The sequence below is a fragment of the Orcinus orca genome, chromosome 3 (assembly GCF_937001465.1).
Source record: "Orcinus orca chromosome 3, mOrcOrc1.1, whole genome shotgun sequence".
Classification (NCBI taxonomy): Eukaryota; Metazoa; Chordata; class Mammalia; order Artiodactyla; family Delphinidae; genus Orcinus; species Orcinus orca.
In genome coordinates this window covers 125,252,857-125,272,492 of record NC_064561.1, presented here as the reverse complement: position 1 = coordinate 125,272,492, position 19,636 = coordinate 125,252,857, and the positions used below count along the sequence as shown (strand labels likewise).

Genomic DNA, 19,636 nt, shown 5'->3' with positions numbered 1-19,636 from the left:
TGGAGATGAGCTTTGGGGTACTGTATTTTTAATAACTCATCTGCAGCCTTTTTGGTAGTAAGGTAATGGGAGAAGAACCACCCGGGTTTTGTAAATGGCAGAACTTAGAAAAAGTTGCTACCACAGCCATGGTCAAGGCACTAGGGAGGCAACTGTTCCTTTTTCTTCCTTAGAGCCTCCTAGGAAATCTCTAGGCAAGTTGCAGATTATTTCAGAATTTCTTATCTCTCTGGCACGGATGTGGGGAAGCAGCAGAGACTTAAATCAACTTCCTTTTCCTCCAGAGCCTCCTCATATCTTTTCCCCAACTCTACCCCAATGATTATAATTATTACTACTCTTATTAATTAATGTATAATTATATATCCCTATATACCCAGTAGAAAAATAGCATTTCAGACTGAAGTCCATCGTTCACTAAGCTGGAGAGTAGGTTTATGACAGCAATCTCCTTTTTAACCCATGGGTGTGTGACCACTTAGGATATGTTGTCTCTAAAATCACACTGACTCTTTTAGACTTTTTAGATTACAAGTCAATGTTGGGTTCTCCAAGGAGAAAGTGAAGATAAAGTATTTGCACTTAGGCCTCGGTATCAGGGGAATCAGAACTTTGTCCTTTGCTGGGTGCATAAGGCAGTGCCCATATGCCATGGGTTAGATTCTGATTTAATGCTTTGTGCTGTGATCAAGCAACAGTATTGTTTCATGGACAGACATGTTCCAGCTCTCTCATCTCTGTAGAAAATAAACATTGAGTTAATGGTCATTGGTGTTAATTATCTCTGATCACTGATAAATAACTACCTACAGAGCTAGAAGAATGAGGTTTCTAATCACTGTTTTGTAGAAGAACATTCAGTGACACATGCACTAATTTGGCCTCAAAATTGCTTAAAAGGGGGTTTTCCGAGGTTGTTTAATGTTTTAACAGAGCCGTGTAGCTCTAAGCTCTAAAGGCTCAGGTTTTAAGGTTATTTAATGTGTCTGGAAGTTGACAGTTAGGTTGCAAGTCACTGAAGACTCACTGTCAGTCTAAGATTATTAAAAACATGCTTTTAGTCAAATTGTGGCTAAAGTTAGAGGGAGAGGGATTCACAGACATTCAAAATAAACATGCTGGACTTCCCTGGTGGCGCAGTGGTTGGGAATCCACCTGCCAATGCAGGAGACACGGGTTCCAGCCCTAGTCCGGGAAGATCCCACATGCCGTGGAGCAACTAAGCCCGTGCACCGCAACTACTGAGCCTGCGCTCTAGAGCCCACGAGCCACAACTACTGAGCCCACGTGCCACAACTATTAAGCCCGCGCCCCTAGACCCCGTGCTCCACAAGAGAAGCCACCGCAGTGAGAAGCCTACGCACCGCAACGAAGAGTGGCCCCCGCTCGCCACAACTAGAGAAAGCCCGCGCACAGCAACAAAGACCCAATGCAGCCAAAAATAAATAAATAAATAAATTAATTAATTTTAAAAAAGACAAAGTTTAAAGAAAAAAAATCAACATAACAATTAGTCCAAGTTCTTTGAAGAAATCTTCCTTAGGAATAGTTTTGTTGAAAGAATAGATTGTAAAATACACAGCTTTTCCTCTAGGATGGTTTTCATAAATTTATCTTACAAGGAGAGATTAGATGTAATATGTATTTATGAATCTTTTATTAATATCTGAACACTTATTATGACTTTCAGGGAAGCTGTTTTTTTTTTTTGCGATACGCGGTCCTCTCACTGTGTGGCCTCTCCTGTTGTGGAGCGCAGGCTCCGGACGCGCAGGCTCAGCGGTCACGGCTCATGGGCCTAGCCACTCCGCAGCATGTGGGATCTTCCCGGACCGGGGCACGAACCCGTGTCGCCTGCATCGGCAGGCGGACTCTCAACCACTGCGCTACCAGGGAAGCCTAGGGAAGCTGTTTTTTGGTTATGGAGTATGTAAAAATTATGTGGCTATTAAAAGATATGTTTGCTATGATTTCAGAAAGCATAGTGTACAGAATTCGATGGTCCTGAACTCAGGAAATAAATGAAGGGGTGAGTTAGTATTCAAAAAGTTATTTATTTGAAAGGGTTTATTACCTGATCCTTTTACAATGTTAATGCCTTAGGAATTTATCATACCGGGTTTATTATAGTGCATGCACGTGTGTGTTCATGTGAGTGTAGTTGCCTTAGAATATTGAATTTCTACTGGATGGTACACTTAGAATGTGAAAGTTTAGCTAGGAACTGTTTCTTATTTATTTCAGTTGAACTGACTTTGGTGCATTTCAAGTAGAGGTGTATTGGGTCTGTCTTTGTGCCTCTATTTTTTCTTTCCAAGGGTGAGAACTGGAAGGATACCTAGCCTATATGTCCTGTAACTCAAAATTCAGAGTTGTAAGAGTCCAGTGTATCTTTAAGTTTGGTTTTATTACTTTCAAGATTCTGTGATCATTAATCTCAGACCATTTAAAAGTTGCTTCATTCAGAGGAGGATATCACTACCAACACTATAGAAATAAAAAGGATGTTGACGGAATGCTATGAACAATGATATGCCAACAGATTAGTTAACCTAGATGAAATATACAGATTCCTAGAGAGACACAAACTACTAAAACTGAAGAAGAAATTTAAAAAACTGAATAGATGTAAAACAAGTAAAAAAGATTGAGTCAATACTCAGAAACCTTCCCGCTCTTACAAAAAGTGTAAGGGGAGAGAACACTTCCTAACTCATTCTGTTGAGACCAGTATTACTCTGATACCAAAACTAAAGGTACCTCAAGAAAACTACAGACCAGTATCCCTTATGAATACAAATACAAAAATCCTCAACAAACTCAAACTGAGTTCAGCGACATCTAAAAAGGATTGTATACCATCAAGGGGGATTTATCCCAGCAATGCAAGCTTAGTTTAATCTAAAAATCATTCAATCAAGACAATTCAGTGGGGGAAGAAAAACAGTCTTTTCAACAAATGATGCTGAGACAACTGGATATATACATGCATAAAAATGAATTTGGATCCCTACCTCATACCATATACAAAAATTATCCTAAAATGGTTTTGTTAATCTAAATGTGTGAACCACAACTGTAAATCTCTTAGAAGAAAACACAGCAGTAAATCTTTGTGACCTTGGGTTAGGCAGTGGTTTTGAGACTTGACACCAAAGGCACAAGCCAAAAAAAGAAAACTAGATAAATTAGACATCATGAAAATTAAACCTTTTTTATTCAAAGAGATGTCATCAAGAAATTGAAAAGACAACTCATGGAATGGGGGAAAATATTGGCAAATCATATATTTGATAAGAGACTTGTATTCAGAATATATAAAGAACTCTTACAGCACACCATAAAAAGTAAATAGCCTAATTTAAAAATGGGCAGGGCTTCCCTGGTGGCGCAATGGTTGAGAGTCCGCCTGCCGATGCAGGGGACACGGGTTCGTGCCCCAGTCCGGGAAGATCCCACATGCTGCGGAGCGGCTTGGCCCGTGAGCCATGGCCGCTGAGCCTGTGCATCCGGAGCCTGTGCTCCACAACGGTGAGGCCCGCGTACTGGAAAAAAAAAAAAAAGGGCAAAGTTTCTGAATAGACATTTTTCCAAATAAGATACACAAATGAACCATAAGAACAGGAGAGGATACTTAACATCAGTCATTAGGGAAATGCAAATCAAAACCACAATGAGATACCGTTTCATGCTAGGATAGCTATAATCAAACAGAATGACAATCACAAGTGCTTTTAAGGATGTAGAGAGATTGGAACCCTTGTACATTGCTGGTTGGATTGTAAAATGGTGGAGCTACTTTGTAAAACAGTCTGGTAGCTCCTCAAAAAATTAAATACAGAGTTACTATATGATCCAACAATTCCACCACTAGGTATATCCTCAAGAAAATTGAAAACCTATGTCCACACAAAAACCTGCACACAAATGTTCATTGAAGTGTTATTCATTAGAGCAAAAAGTGGAAACAACTCAAATGTCCGTCTACTGATGAATGGATAAACAGTGTGTGATATATCCATATAATGAAACATTATTCAGCTATAAAAATGTATTAGCAAATCAGATTTAACAGTGTATAAACAGAACTATATAAATCATAACCAAGTGGAATTTATCCCAGGTTTGCAAGGCTGGTTCAACATTTGAAAATCAGTTAATGTGCTTCATCACATCAACAGTCTAAATAAGAAAAAATCATATGATTATATCATTAGATGCAGAAAAAGCATTTGACAAAATTCAGTACCTATTCATGATAAAAATTCTTAGTAAAGTAGGAATATAGGGAAACATCCTGAACTTGAGAAAGACTATTTACAAAAACCCTACAGCTAACATCATACTTCCTGGTGAGAAACTTGAAACTTTCGCACTAAGATCAGGTACAAGCCAAAGGTATTCCCCCTCATTGCTCCTTTTCAATATTATAGTGGAAGTTTTAGCTAATGCAATAAAACAAGAAAGGGAAATAGACGATATACAGATTGGAAAGGAAGATAAAATCTTTGTTTGCAGATGACATGATTGGCAATATAGAAAACCTGAAAGAATAAAAAAAAAATCCTGGAACTAATAAGCAATTATAACATGCTTGCAGGATACAAGGTTAACATACAAGTCCATTGCTTTCCTATGTACCAGCAATGAACAAGTGGAATTTAAAAGTAAAATACATTACCATTTACATTAGCATCCCCCAAAATGAAATACTTAGGTATAAATTTAACAAAATGTATACAAGATGTATATGAGGAAAACCACAAAACTCTGATGAGTGAAATCAAAGAACTAAATAAACAGATATTCCATATTCATGGATAGGAAGACTCAATATTGTCAAGATAGTTCTTCCCAGCTTGATCTATAGCCTCAATGCAATCCCAATCAAAATTCCAGAAAGTTATTTTGTGGATATCAACAACTGGATTTTAAAGTTTATATGGAGAAGCAAAAGACCTAGCAAAAGCCAACACAATATTGAAGGAGAACAAAGTTGGAGGAATGACACTACCTGACTTCAAACTTCAATATAAAGCTATGGTAATCAAGACAGTGTGGTACTGGTGAAAAAATGGACAAATAGATCAGTGGGACACAATAGAGAGCATAGAAGTAGACCCCTGTAGATACAGTCAGTTGAACTTTGACAAAGGAGCAAAGCGATACAGTGGAGCAAAGATGGTCTTTTTCAACAAATGGTGCTGGAACAACTGGGCATCCACATGCAGACAATGAAATCGAGACACAGACTTTACACCCTTCACAAAAATTGACTCAAATGGATCAGGTCAACATGTAAAATTCAAAACTATAAAACTCCCAGAGGCTAATGATAAAGGAGAAAACCCTAGATGAACTTGAGTATGGCAATGGCTTTATTTATTTATTTATATTCATTCATTTATGCATGCATGCTGCACAGGGTCTTAGTTGTGACGTGTGGGATCTTTAGTTGTGGCATGCGAACTTTTAGTTGCAGCATGAATGTAGGCTCTAGATCCCCGACCAGGGATTGAACCCTGGCCCCCTGCATTGGGAGCATGGAGTCTTACCCACTGGACCACCAGGGAAGTCCCTGGCAATGGCTTTTAAGATATAGCACCAATGTCATGATCCATGAAAGAAAGAATTGGTGAGCTGGACTTCATTACATTTAAAAGTTTCTGCTCTGCAATAGACAATGTCAAGAGAACGAGAAGAGAAGCCACTGACTGGGAGAAAGTATTTGCAAAAGACACACTGATAAAGGAATGTTATCCAAGATACATAAAGAACTCTTAAGACCCAACAGTCAGAAAACAACCTGATTAATATATGGGCCAAAGACCTTAACAGACACCTCACCAAAGAAGATATATAGATGGCAAATAAGCATAGGAAGAGATGCTCCACATCATAGGTCATCAGGGAAATGCAAAATAAAACAACAACAAAACACCACTACACGCCCACCAGAATGGCCAAAATCTGAACACTGACAACACCAAATGCTGACGAGGATGTGGAGCAACAGGAACTCTCATTTGTTGCTTGTGGAAATGCAAAATTGTACAGTCACTTTGGGATATAGTTCTACAGTTTCTTACAAAACTAAACACATTCTTACCATATGACCCAGCAATTGTGCTCCTTCTATTTACCCAGTGGAGTGAAGTCTATGTCCACACACAAAGCTACATATGGATGTTTGTAGAAACTTTTTTCATAACAGCCAAAACTTGGAAGCAATCAAGAGGTCCTTCAGTAGATGAATGAATAAATGAACTTTGATACATCCAGACAATGGAATATTACTCAGCACTAAAAAGAAATAAACTATCAAGCCATAAAAAGCCACAGAGGAACCTTACATTCATATTATGATGTGAAAAGAGCCTATCTGAAAAAGCTACCTATTATTATGATTCCAAGTATTTGGTATTCTGGAAAAGGTAAAAGTGTGGAGACAGTAAAAATATCAGTGGTTGTGGGGAGATGGATGAGTATAGAGGCACAGAGAATTTTTTAGGGCAGTAAGAATACTCTGTAAGATACCACAGTGATAGATAAATACCATGATATCTTTGTCCAAACCCATAGAATATATAGAAACAAGAGTGAACTGTAATGTAACTGTGGACTTTGGGTGATTGATATGTCAATGTAGGTTCATCAGTTAAAATAAATGTTCCACACTGGCGGGGGATGTTGATAATGGGAGAGACTGTGCATGTCTTTGGGGGCAGGGGGTATATGGGAAGCCTCAGTACCTTCCCCTCAATTTTGTTGTGAACCTAAAACTGCTCTAAAAAAAAATAATCTTAAAAAACAAAGGATGAAGTACTGATACATACTTACAACATGGGTGGACCTTGAAAATATGCTGAATGAAGGAAGCTAGACACAAAAGGCCACACATATTGTTATGATTCCATTTATATGAAATGCCCAGGATAGGCAAATCCGTAGAGACAGAAAGTAGATTTGTGGTTGCCTAGGGCTGGTGGGATTGGGGGGTTGGGGAGTGATGCTCATGGTATGAGTTTCTTTTTGCTGGGACCAAAATCTTCTAAAACTGATTATGGTGATGATTGCACAACTCTCTGAGTATACTAAAAACCACTGAATTGTACGCTTGAAAGAGTCAGTTGTATATATGTCTCATTAAAGCTGTTATTAAAGAAAAGTTCCTTTGCTCAGCCTGCCTTGGAGAGATCCTTAGTAAAGCTGTTGAATATGATTAAATGGTGTTTAGCAGATAAAGTGCATATAGAAGGTACTCCAAACATACATGAGATGTCTAAACACCGTTTACCAATTTTTTTGTGAGCATCCACCGTGTGGAAACAGGCACAATAGGGTCACTTTTGGAGATGGAGACCAAACAGCTAATAATTCTGTGTTCCAAAAAGCTCACTGCTATGAGGTTAAAGCTTTTCCTCATGAGTTTAAAATTCCTTCCTTCACTTTTATTTGCTTTATTAATCTCTCTGTATGTGTGTGCATGGGTATCTCCCTGTATCTAACCCACCATCCTCCTAAATCTCTCTCGTGTATTCACGTCTCTATTCCAGCATCAACCTACTGCAGGCTTCCAACATCACTTGCTAGATTGCTATAGTGGTCTCTAACTGGTTTCCCCACACCTCTGGTTGCTTCAATCCTTTATCAGATGAATCTTTTCAAAATTCTGATCGGTTCAAAATCTTCCAGTGGTTTCTCAAGACTCAGGATAAAAACCGAACTGCTTTAGGGACTCATAGGTTCCGCATAGTCCAGTCATTCCAGCCTCTCCAGTTTCATCATGTGCCCCGTTCCCTATTGCTCTATCTTCCAGCCACGCTGACCCCTTTTCATTTCCATGTTTTCTCCTACACGGGATGTTTGCATGTGCTGCTTCCTTTTCCTCGTTATTGAGTGAGACTCTGCTCTGTCTTCAGATGGAAGCTCACTTTTTTCAGGGAATCCTTCTCTGACATCACCATCTGGGTCAAATACCCCAATTATAAGGTATCCGTGACATCGTGTCTCCCCCATATTTGAATGAATTACTTAATGCCCAGCATTGAATTTTTGTTACTAATGAGGATTGATTGTATTCTGCTTCCTGTATGTTTTAGTTCTCCTGGAGGTAACAAGTAGGATATGAATTAGATTCATGGTAGACAGGATTCTAGATGATTTGGTTAGACTGTCAGCCTGGAGGTCAAATTTGATATTTGTCTTGATGGAAGATTCTATATTATAGTCAGATGTGACCCACTGACCCACTGTCTAGTAATTCTAGACAACTTAATGCCACTACAGTAAACTAGAAGATACCCAGAAAAGAGTATAGAGCATTTTTCAATGAATGAAGAGAGGAAGAGGTAGCTTGTGTATTAAAATGACTGTGGCTGAAATGATTGCTCACAGTTTATAAAATGATGAAGTCTGTGTATAAAGCCTTCTTAATTAAGTCCCAAACACTCATATTAATGGCAATGAAGGAAAAATGAAAAACACATATTTTTAGGGCATATCTCAAAAAAGAGACATAACTACTTTACAAAGTGGCTCTTCACCCCAGGAGGTGTGTTTCTCTACAGGCTAAAGGGTTTAGATGATGTCATGGAGAGCTAATCATAATGGTGGCAGGAGGGCAGAGGATGTCTGGCATCTGTATTCGTTATCCATGACTGTGTTTACTCTCAAACTTAGTGACTTAAGCGACAAATTTTTGGTTTGTTTGTTTTATTTTTCTTTGTTTTTATTTTATTTTTTTAAACATCTTTATTGGAGTATAATTGCTTTACAATGGTGTGTTAGTTTCTGCTGTATAACAAAGTGAATCAGCTGTACATATACATATATCCCCATGTCTCCTCCCTCTTGTGTCTCCCTCCCACCCTCCCTATCCCACCCCTCTAGGTGGTCACAAAGCACCGAGCCGATCTCCCTTCTGAGGGTCAGGAATCTGTGCAGAGCTTCCTGGGTCCCCTGGTTCTGGGTCTCTCACAAAGCTGTGGTCCTCTCGAGATTCAGGCAGGACAGATCTGCTTCCGGAAGCTCACCTGGTGTTGGCAGCTAGACTTTGGGACTGAGGACCTAGTCCTCCTCGGCAGTTGGCCAGAGGCTTCCTTTGACATATGGGCCCTCTCTAGGGCAGCTCACACCGTGGCAGCTGGCTTTCATCAGGGTGAGCGAGCCTGAGAGCAAGAAAGGGCACGTACAGCAGAAGCCAGTCTTCTTGTAGCCTCAAGTTCTCAAAAATGACATCCCGTAGTTTGCTGTGTTTTATTCATTAGAATCAAGTTACTAAATCTGTCTTGTGTTCAAGGGGAAAGGACTACACAAAGGGATGAATTCAAGAAGGTGAGGATCACTGAGGGCCACCTTAGAAGCTGCCTTCTACAGGGTGTGTACATAGCCTTTGAAATTGACCCCAGAAAGGGGCAGTTTGTGTGTGTTTGGGGGGGTGAGGGGAATAGACTTTATTACCGTCAGAAACCAAACCAGGAATTAGATGATGACTTGGTCTAAATGGTGATGGTACTAAGGTTATTTATGCCTTGATGTTTTTGAATTGTGAGCCATTTTAAACTAAGTTGTTCCTTCCTCTACCATATTAAATAATACTAAATGGATGAAGTTTTCTTTTCAGGTAGGCCCAGAAAGCTAACTTGATAGCTTCTTTGCAGTGTGAATTTTGCTGAAATGAGGCAGACAAGTCTGCTATTTATATGGACTTTGAAAATTCTCTCGGATGCCGGAAATCTCGCTGTTTAAATGAAAGGAGTTGCCTTTCCAAAAGAATTAATACTGCTGAGTAGATTTCATATTAATCTCTGCAAAATATATTTAAATAATGAAAATAAGTCTATTTTAAGAACTTCAGTTCTTCAGTTTTTTAGGACAACTGTGCAAAATTGAAGATAGTGGGTTCTCTTTGGGGATTGAGGAAGGAAATCCAGCTGGAGCTGTTATGAAGGTCAGGGAATGGGAGAGGGAATCTTGGCAAGAAGTGGAGAGGGAGTTTGCAAATTGCAGTTGAGCAAGTAGTTATGAATGGGGTTGCTATTTGTTTCCCAAGGAAAGTTCCTGAAGTATAATATTCCTTTTTTTAAGGAAAGAGAAAATGCATACAAATCTTTTGCTGTGCTTACTTTTTCTGTCTTACCTCTGAAAATAAACAAAGCGAAAAAGCCTTCCCTTGGTGATGGGCTTGTTTAGAAATATTATCTTCAAAGAGCCCTTTATGTGAGCCAAGCTGTTCTTTGTATTAGCGAGTCTGGGACAGTTTTGTATGTGCCCTGGAAAGGAAACAAAACACGGGTGTGATTCCTTTTGTGTCAATGCTTACAACTCAGATACCAAAAGGACACCTCATTGATTAGATCAAGCTTCAAGCTCTGGCCTTACCACTAGTGAGTTAGAGAATCAGCTCTGAAAGGAGAAACGTTACAAACGTGTAAGCAAGGGAGAGCCTGGCGTGTGGGATTGCTTAACTCTGAGTATTTATGATTACATACTTTAAGAGAAAGAATCTATGGACTGGAGAACGCTTTAGAGAATCCTCTGGATTTCCTCTGCACTTTTGGACCTCACTGTCTTTACTCTTAAGGATGCTGCCCATGGCTGTGTTCATACGCAACGCTAATAGAAATTTGGAATTGGGAGGGAGATACCTTTCTTGGTAATCAACTTATTGAGAGACATGTTGCTGCTCTATACAGAACGTTAATGAAGTTTTAAGGAATTCCTAACTGCATTTTCAAACCATAAATAGCTTTCATGTTTCTATGGTAATTCTTCATTTCCCCCTTCTTCCTTGTTCTCTCCCTGACTCTGCCCTCACTTCTGCCGTCCAGGGGGACAAGATGAAGGGTGGGGTTGCTCCGTGCAGCTGCTGGCAGGCTGGTGGGGCAGGGGGTGCAGCTGAGTTGAGAGCAGGGGCCCTTCTCAGGGTCTGGCTCCTCCAAGGGGAGGGCCTGCTGCTGAGGACTGGGCTGTTTGGGGCTGCCTTCTAACCGGCTGGCCTCGGGAGTCATAGGCCAGAGATACACAGGACCTTTCTTGGCAGTCAGGGCTCGACCCAGCAAGGCACATCCCAATGGTAGGGAGAGGCAGTAACCTGTGAGAAGAAGGTTGTGGGGCGTAGCCTGGGCAAGGGTGAGGCTCAGTAGGCTGTCTCAGTGGAACCAGAGGAGACAGGGTACCAGCCAGCCCTGCCTGCCGGGGTGTGGTGCTTGTGGCTGGAGCCTCAGGGGCTGCCATCCAGCTGGGCAGTGACCAGGGATTGTGGAGCGGGAGTGGGAGGCACAGACATTAAGGTTATAAAGGGAGAAGCCATAGGGTTTGACAAGGGAGTGGATTTAGGGAACAGAGGACACTGGGAGGTCAAATGCCTTGGGGCAGATCTAGACTCAGCGGGATTATCTGCCAAGCCTGGGGTTGGGACACAGAGTTGGGAGACTTTTGTTTTTAATTTCGCAGGTTTTGGGTTCTAACCTTGGGTTTGTGTTGGATAAGTGCCAGTCAGGTGTGATCTGACAGATGAAAGCATAACTTCTCAGAGCGCTGATGTTTTTAAATACAAATAATCAATATGAATCTTTATCAGCCAAGGGGAAGTTGAGCAACTGACACTTGATCCCAGAGTTCACATTTGTTTCTCAGGCTTTTTGAAGCTGGAGAGCTGGGAGGTGTTTGGAATTTTCCATGGTCTCAAACATTCTTTACTACAGGGGTTATCACACTGAGTGTCCAGTCACCAGGCGTGGTGCCCGGAGCAATCAACTTACACGGGGTTATCCCCATTTTATAGGTGGAGAAACTGAGTCCTGGAAAAACTTAAGTAATTTTTCTAAGGTCACGGTTAACTGGCAACATAAACTGTATTCCACCTCTGCCTGTCTGACTTCAAAACCTGTGTGCTTAAAGGCTAACACTGTCTGACTTCTTTATTTCTTCATGTGTTTTGATCATGTCTTAAGTTCAAAACCTTGGTTTGGGTGGTCTTGGTTTCTAGGTTCTATGTGGACTAGCTTTGTTCTCATTCTTTTTTTTTCTTTTCTTTTCTTTTTTTCATTTTTGGTCACGCCGCACAGCATTGTTCTCATTCTTGATCAGTTCTCAGTTCTTGAGTTTTGGTAGAATTAGCAAAATATAGCCATACATTGTCTTTCTGTTTCTCTTTTTCTGGCTCTTTTTTTCCTTTTTCTGGTGCTTACTTGTTTGGTTTTGTTTTAACTGTGACTACTACTAATAGTTTGTTCTGGGAAGAATTTACCTTGTATTCTCCCTCCCTCCCTTTCTTCTCTCTGTCTCTTTTCTATCAGTCTTCTTAAAGTTTTAGTAGGAATTTGCACTTTTCAGTGATGTGGATTTTATTCTCTTCTCACACGAGATGGTTCTGGTGCATCTTTCTTCTGGGTTGTGACTGGATTCTACATGCAACTCATCGCTTGTCTTTTTGGTTCTGCCACTGTTGTGGCTGGTTTGAAAGAATGCTTTGCTTTTTTGTTGAAACATCAAAAGGTATGAAGAGCAAACACTGCTGAGGTCTCTTCCTTCCTGTATGAATCTCCCCACCAGATGCTGCCTCATGCTGTGATGCTTAAAAGTCATAGAACAGTGTCATCATTCAAGGCATAGAGGGACTCCAAGCAAGGCTGCTGGAGGACGATATTGGTACAAGCTTGTTACACAGTGATTTTTCTCTTGTCTCGCATTTGTAGGACGGTCTTCCACTGGCTTTTTGGTCTGAACATTTTTGTTTTCCTCTAAGAGTGCAAATCCTTATTTTGTATATGGGGACACTGAGGCACAGAGAAGTTCATCAACTTCATTCAATGGTAGAGTTAGTGGCAGATTTGAGATTAGGATAAAGGTCTCCTGGCTGTTGACAACTCTTTTCTCCCATGATTCTAAGTCATGCTGATCAGGAAAAGTATTAGTAGAAAGCTCAGTGGTGAAAATACACAGAAATAAAAATGAATATTAAGCTTATTGTTTGGTAAAATCAGTTTGTTTGCTTTTAGTGAAACATCGAATTCTTAGGGTGGGGGAGTTAGCCATTTGTACATTTTTGTCATATAGCTTTCATTTTTGCTAAGAAATTTGAACCCGTTTAGGTGCTAGAATAAGAATTCAAGAATTCACAGTTCTTAAAAAAAAAAAAGAATTCACAGTTCTTGTCATTTCCATACTTTCCTCATTCAGCCTTTCTTGGCTTAAATGTTCATTGATTTTTTTTTTTTCTTCATATAATTTGTAATATCCAGCTGTTCCTGTCTCTGGTATTTCACAGGGCAAAAGTTGAGGCAGCTCCATCATCTGAGTGAGAGGATGACTTTGAACAGTGATTCTCAAATTCAGTTGCCACCTGCATAAGGGTCACGGGCTTCTGGGGTTTGCTCCAGACCCTGCAAATCCATCTCTAGGGCCCTGGAGTCTGCATTTTAACAAATCATTCAGGTAACCTGTAATGGAAAAGAATCTGAAAAAGAATATATGTACATACATATGTATGTATATATAACTGAATCACTTTGCGGTACACCTGAAACATTGTAAGTCAACTATCCTTCAATAAATAAATAAACAAATAAATAAAAATTCTCCACCACAGATTAAAAAAACCAAATCACTCAGGTAAAGGTTGATGCACACTGAGGTTTGAGAATTATGCTCTCATCTCTGAGTGATGCTGCCTCAGCAGCTCCAGCTTTCCCGCCCCTGCTCAGATGCAAAGAACATGGACATCTCTTCCTCTGTGATGAGATGGAAGGAGGAAGGGTATTGAGGGGAGTCATCTGCTGATATAAGAAGGAGAAGGATAGGAGAATGGAGAAATGAAAACAGCTGCTGTAGAGAAAGTGCTCGTGCCTCAGCCAGGGTTGGACTGAAAGCTTGGGCAGTTTTGAAGAGGCAACTAACGTTCTCAGTTTTCCTCATAGAACCAATCAGCATGTTCCTGTGAATTTTTCCAAGCTGAGAGAAGATGAACGGGGTAACTAGGCTCAGGGGTTGGCATGTTGGTTCTAAGAAAGTCAGAAACAGGGACCCCAGGGACTTCCTTGGCGGTCCAGTGCTTAGGACTCTGTGCTTCCGTTGCAGGGGGCATGGGTTCGATCCCTGGTCAGGGAACTAAGATCCTGCATGCTATGAGGTATGGCCCCTCCCCCCCCCAAAAAAAGAAGAAAGAAAGAAACAGGGACCCCAGGGTGTTCGTGTGAGCATCATTGACATTGGGTGGCCTTGAGGTCCCAATTCAACAAGGAGGCTCATGAAGCCAGTATGGGTAAGATGGAGGGCAGTAGCAAGAGTCAAGGAACCAGCTCTGATGAGGATGAAGGGCAGGACCTAAAAGAATAAGGAAGTGGAGAAGTAGGTAAACAGAAAGCTACGGCCAGAGGTTTGGAAGCCTAGATCTTAAAGGTGGAGTATTTCTGGGTAGTGATGAGGTCCAAGGTGTGGTGGGGCTTGTGTGCAGTGTGAGTAGAAAGGAGGTGAAATCTTTAGGTGGAGGAGGAAATCTCTGAACTGTGCTTTTGGGTATTCCCAAGATCGTCCACCTTTTTTTTTTTTTTTAAATTAATTAAGTTGTTTTTATTTTTGGCTGTGTTGGGGTCTTCGTTTCAGGGCGCAGGCTTCTCATTGCGGTGGCTTCTCTTGCTGTGGAGCACGGGCTCTAGGCACGTAGGCTTCAGTAGTTGTGGCACATGGGCTCAGTAGTTGTGGCTCGCGGGCTCTAGAGCACAGGCTCAGTAGTTGTGGTGCATGGGCTTAGTTGCTCTGCGGCATGTGGGATCTTCCCAGACCAGGGCTCGAACCCGTGTCTCCTGCATTGGCAGGCAGATTCTTAACAACTGTGCCACCAGGGAAGCCCTCATCCACCTTCTTGAAGCCTCCAAACGGAGGTGGGCATGGGAGGTACACAGTGATTATGGCAAGAAAGGAAAGTCGTGGATCAGGATGGAGAAGAGTGACAAGGTTGGGGCATAAGACAGGAGTGAGGTGCGGGGAGAGATCTTGGAATGGAGATGATAGGACATGGCCTGGAGGAAAGTTCAATGGGGATGGTGATGAATGACCCTCCCTTCTTTGGTCCTGCGAGTTAAGGAAATTTGGGGAAGCATCATCCCTGGTTTATGAGAAGTGGTGTTGTGAAGGAAAAGCCAGATTGCCATTAAAACAAGTAGGTGGGGAAAGTGTAAACAAAAAGTTGAGACTAGAGGAGAATTACATTTTTATAGCAGGTCAAGAGTTCCAGAGACACATCCAAAGGAGTGTGTATAAATTAGATTAGAGTAGATTAGGGGGGTGTGTATAAAGAGGACTGCTTCGTAGGACTCAGTGAGACAAATGACTTACCTGAAATAGTGCTTATGGGTCAGCATTTCTGTTGGCATTAAGCAGGAGACTGAAACCAATACAAAAACAAGTTCCGATTTATCTAACTATGGTAGGGGCCCATTAGAGATCCTCTGTTACTGATTTATTAATAATTCACTACTTGTGACATACACTTTAAGAAATGACTTTAACACCTTGTGACCCGGAGTAAAACAGTTTTACATCATGACCCCAGATACCCGTGTGAGATGATGGGCAGAAGTGTGCATGTCTGTCTAACTAAACAACAGAGACTCACAGAGCAACACTTAACCATTGGTATATACAACACACCCTGACATTTACTGTTCTGTTCTAATTCATTTGTTCAGAAAATGCTGATGGTGATGCACTGTGTTTATCTCATGACACGAGCAGGGTTCACCCTGCAGCTGGACCAACGTGCTGACACATATCTTAAGCCTGGTTTGGTAACTGTGAGGTTTGGTAACTATGGGTATCTCTTGGATGAAGAGCACTGATCTTCTTTGTGTAGATCGCATCTACAGCTTATTGTATTAATATGATTAGGGAGAAGCCAGGAAGTCATGTCTGATGAAGTCTTTCCTGCTTAAAACCTTTCCTGGCTCTGTAGTACCCATGGAGTCGATGGGTACCTCCTTAGGCTGTCTGACCCTTTGGAGACCTTCCTGTTGTGAGTCATTCCCTCCTGGGTTTTGCCTTGGGTCCTTGTTCTGCTCCCATTGCACTCATTATAGTTGATGGTGACTTTTACCACCTGTTGTCCTCTGCTAGCCATCGGGAAGCTCCTTGAGGAAGATGTTCTTACTCTCGGTAGCCCTAGTGCTTTGTACAGGGCCTGACACAGCGCGGGTGAGGTTGGTTTACCTGCGTGAATGATGTAGTCATCTCAGGAGTCCCACGCCGGGATTCTTATCCAGTGTGATTTGGCGTAGAGGAGCCTTGTGAGGGGTGCTGATTCTCTCCATTAAATAGCTCTTGCTGGTAATTGATGATTTTCACTTCTGAATTGTATGGGTCCCTTTGGGGAACACAGACTAGCTGACCGTGCTTGGGCATTTTATTGTGGAGATGGTGGTCCCCAAATGGTGGCACTCACGTGCGATATACACTCTGTTATCCACAGATGTTCAGTGGTGCACGTGCCACACCGCTCACAGTTCTGGATTCTCTAGGACTGCGAGCTGCTCTGCTCACCCTTCCATTTCCATGGGGCGGTTTTTCTAGTGGCTGCTGTGCGCGTGAGATAATGGAATGGGAGTTTTAAAGGCCCTCTGTGTAGCTAGAGCCCCCCCCCCCAACTCCTACCAATGCATTCTGCACAAATGGATCGAAATAGGCTTTTTGTGGATCAGCGCTGCCTGCAGTCTAAAACGCACCAACGGGGCAGACTCGAGGATGAATTAGCAAAGGTTCAGCAAACATAAATGATAGATGGGGATGCTCAGAAGTCCAGCAGCTATGCCAGACAATAACATACATTCATTTGTGTGGTGCGGAGTTGTGTGTTGGTTTTGAGAAACTGGTAGATGAAATAAGGACTAGTTGGAGCGTTCCTGTCTTATTCCTGATGTGCCTGCCAGGCTGGATATAGGCAGAACAAAGGGGAAGCAGGCTCAGTTGGGGCTGGAAGGGGGAGGGGTGCAGGAGTGGCAGGGTTTCTAGCAGCCACATTAAAAAACCGACAGAAACAGGTGAAAGTAACTTTACTATATTTTATTTAACCCAAGTATATATAAAATATCATTTCAATATATTAATCGATGTACAACCAATAATGAAGTATATGACTGTCTTTTTTTTTTTTCCCCCACATCTCAATTCAGACTAGCTGCACATTACATGTTCAGTGGACACATGGCCCGGGCGCCACCGCATTGACAGGACAGGCTCTATTCACTCGGTGCTTTAGTCCACGGAGCTGGGGGCTCTGAAGGAGCTTCTGACTATGCCAAGCGAAGATGAGCAAGGGTGCGGAGATGTGTTTTGTGTGCGCTGGAAGCAAAGTAAAGGTTTCAGAGGGTAGAAACGGAGAATTCACCAATGAAGCAGACTTGACATTTTTCTCCCTTCATTTCCTTCCCAAATTCACATTTATTTTTTTAATTGAAGTATAGTTGCTGTAAAATATGTTACAGGTGTACAATATAGTGACTCACAATTTTTAATGGTTATAGTCCATTTATAGCTATTATAAAATATTGGCTGTATTCCCTGTGTTGTACAATGTATCCTTGCAACTTATTTTAAACATAATGTACTTCTTAATGCCCTACCCCTCTCTTGCCTCTCCCCCCTTCCCCATCCCCACTGGTGAGCACTAGTTTGTTCTCTTTCGTTGTATTTTTAGAGCCCACATGTAAGTGAGATCCTGCAGTATTTGTCTTCCTCTGTCTGACTTATTTCACTCAGCGTAATATCCTCCAGTCCCTCCATGTTGTTGCAAGCCCATATTCACATTTAGAACAGAAACGAACTTGCTAAGATACTTATAGGAATACTAAGTGGCGTGCAATGATTTCTCCCTTTCTTGTGTTTTTAGCCCCAGTGCACCTGCCTCACCTTTGCCCGGGGTGAGTGGATAATACCATGGCACCTGTGGTGGGGAGAGGTGGAGGGAGAAGGGTGATTTCAGCTTCTGCCTCTGATGGTCTCTTACTTTGTCCATGATGTTAAGATGGATGCTGATAAGGTGGTGATTGGAAAGTCACCTGTTGGTCAACAGGCCTCTCTGTGGGCAGCAAATCCATGGTACCTTTGTCCTGGTCTCTTACTTAATGAAGGACTTAATGATGGACTGTAACAAAATTGGCCACCCTATTTTTAGACTCAAGAGTTAAATTAAGACCTGTCCACAGTGCTTAATATTACACGGGTGGTGATGGAGGGAGGAGGTGGAGAGTAAAACAAGCACTCGGAAGAAGGAAATAGGCCCAATATGGACACTTTAGTACCTGGGACTAGAAACAAAGTCTCTGCTGTTGCAAAGGTCAGGAAGGATGCTCCCTCTCTACCCAGGCCAACATTTTCTGAAATTTTTTTTAACAGAACAATTCATTGTGTACAGCTGCGGAAGCAACAGAAAATGCAGTCTCTTAGCTGTCAGAGCAGCATTATCTAAATAAAATTAGCTGACTCAATGTTTAATTTGGCCTTTGACTGAAAGTCAGGTGTGGCGGTGACATGCTGACTTTGTTCTTCTCAAACAGTGTATAAACCAGAGTTGATTGCTTTTCCCTAGTCCTGGTTCTCTTAGCATCCGAGTGACCTTGAGCAAAGCACAGTCTCAATGTCTCAGCCCCCTTATTTGTAAAATGGGTCCAGGATACCGGTCACACCTACATCATAGTGTTACAAAGGGAAAAGCAGGCTGAAAGTCAAGCAGTGTATTGGTGTAAATTATAAAGTGTTGGAACGTGGAACAAAATACTTCTTAAACGCCATTGTTTATTACAAAAACATTTTCAGGAGTAGGAACAGCTGTGAATCAGGCATCCCAACTTAGTCAAAGAATGTGTGCCCTCAGCTGCTTTTTATTGATGTTGTTTGCACATTTATTTCCTGTCTAGCATAAATAGAGGTGGAGTAGGTTTATGTGGGGAAGAATGAATATGTCTGGACAGCCTCGCGGTGGAATCTTCCTTCTGTAAACAGTATTTTCAGTATAACATACAGGCCCCTCTTTTTATATCAGAGGGAGACTAGGAAATTGCTTTTTAAACCTGGAAATGCACGTCTGGTGAATGACACCTTTTCACAGTAAAGCATCCATTGAGGAAAATACTTTGACCAATGTTGGCAGAGCAAATCCAGTTTTTAAACATCATCCTTAGCAGAAATATCATCTCCTTCAGCTGGAAAAATAAGGTGGTTAGAAAGTGTTGCGCCTTTCATCTGCCACCTTGGGCAGGGCTGGGAGTTAGTCGCCATCTCTTATAGGTAACGGGCAGCAGAGAAACTGGACTTCTTCAGGTCAGGTGCATATGAAAGGCTGCATGTTTTCTCCTTGCCACCCGGAGCACTGCAGCAGGACGGTACCTCTTCTGAAATCAAGCTCATTTAGGTTCACCTCCGCTCGCCCACTCCCCTGTAGATCAATGATACGTGTGCACCTCTCTTCCCGGGCTCTGGTCTTAATATCCTGTCTCCCTTATGCTTGTCCTAATGCCTCTTCTCTCCACCCCCGACCCCTACCCCACACCAGCCAAGCAGAATTGAGGGGTTGAGCAGAGGACTCCAAATAGATAACTCTGCCCCTTAGAGGCCCACCGGGAGGAGCCACAGGATGGGCAAG

The 19,636-nt window shown here is 41.9% G+C and overlaps 1 protein-coding gene across 2 annotated transcripts in view; it reads left to right on the top strand.

Annotated features, from left to right (window-relative positions):
- Nucleotides 1-19,636, top strand: part of IQGAP2 (IQ motif containing GTPase activating protein 2) — a 288,011-nt gene that overhangs the window by 48,721 nt on the left and 219,654 nt on the right. The window lies entirely within an intron of this gene.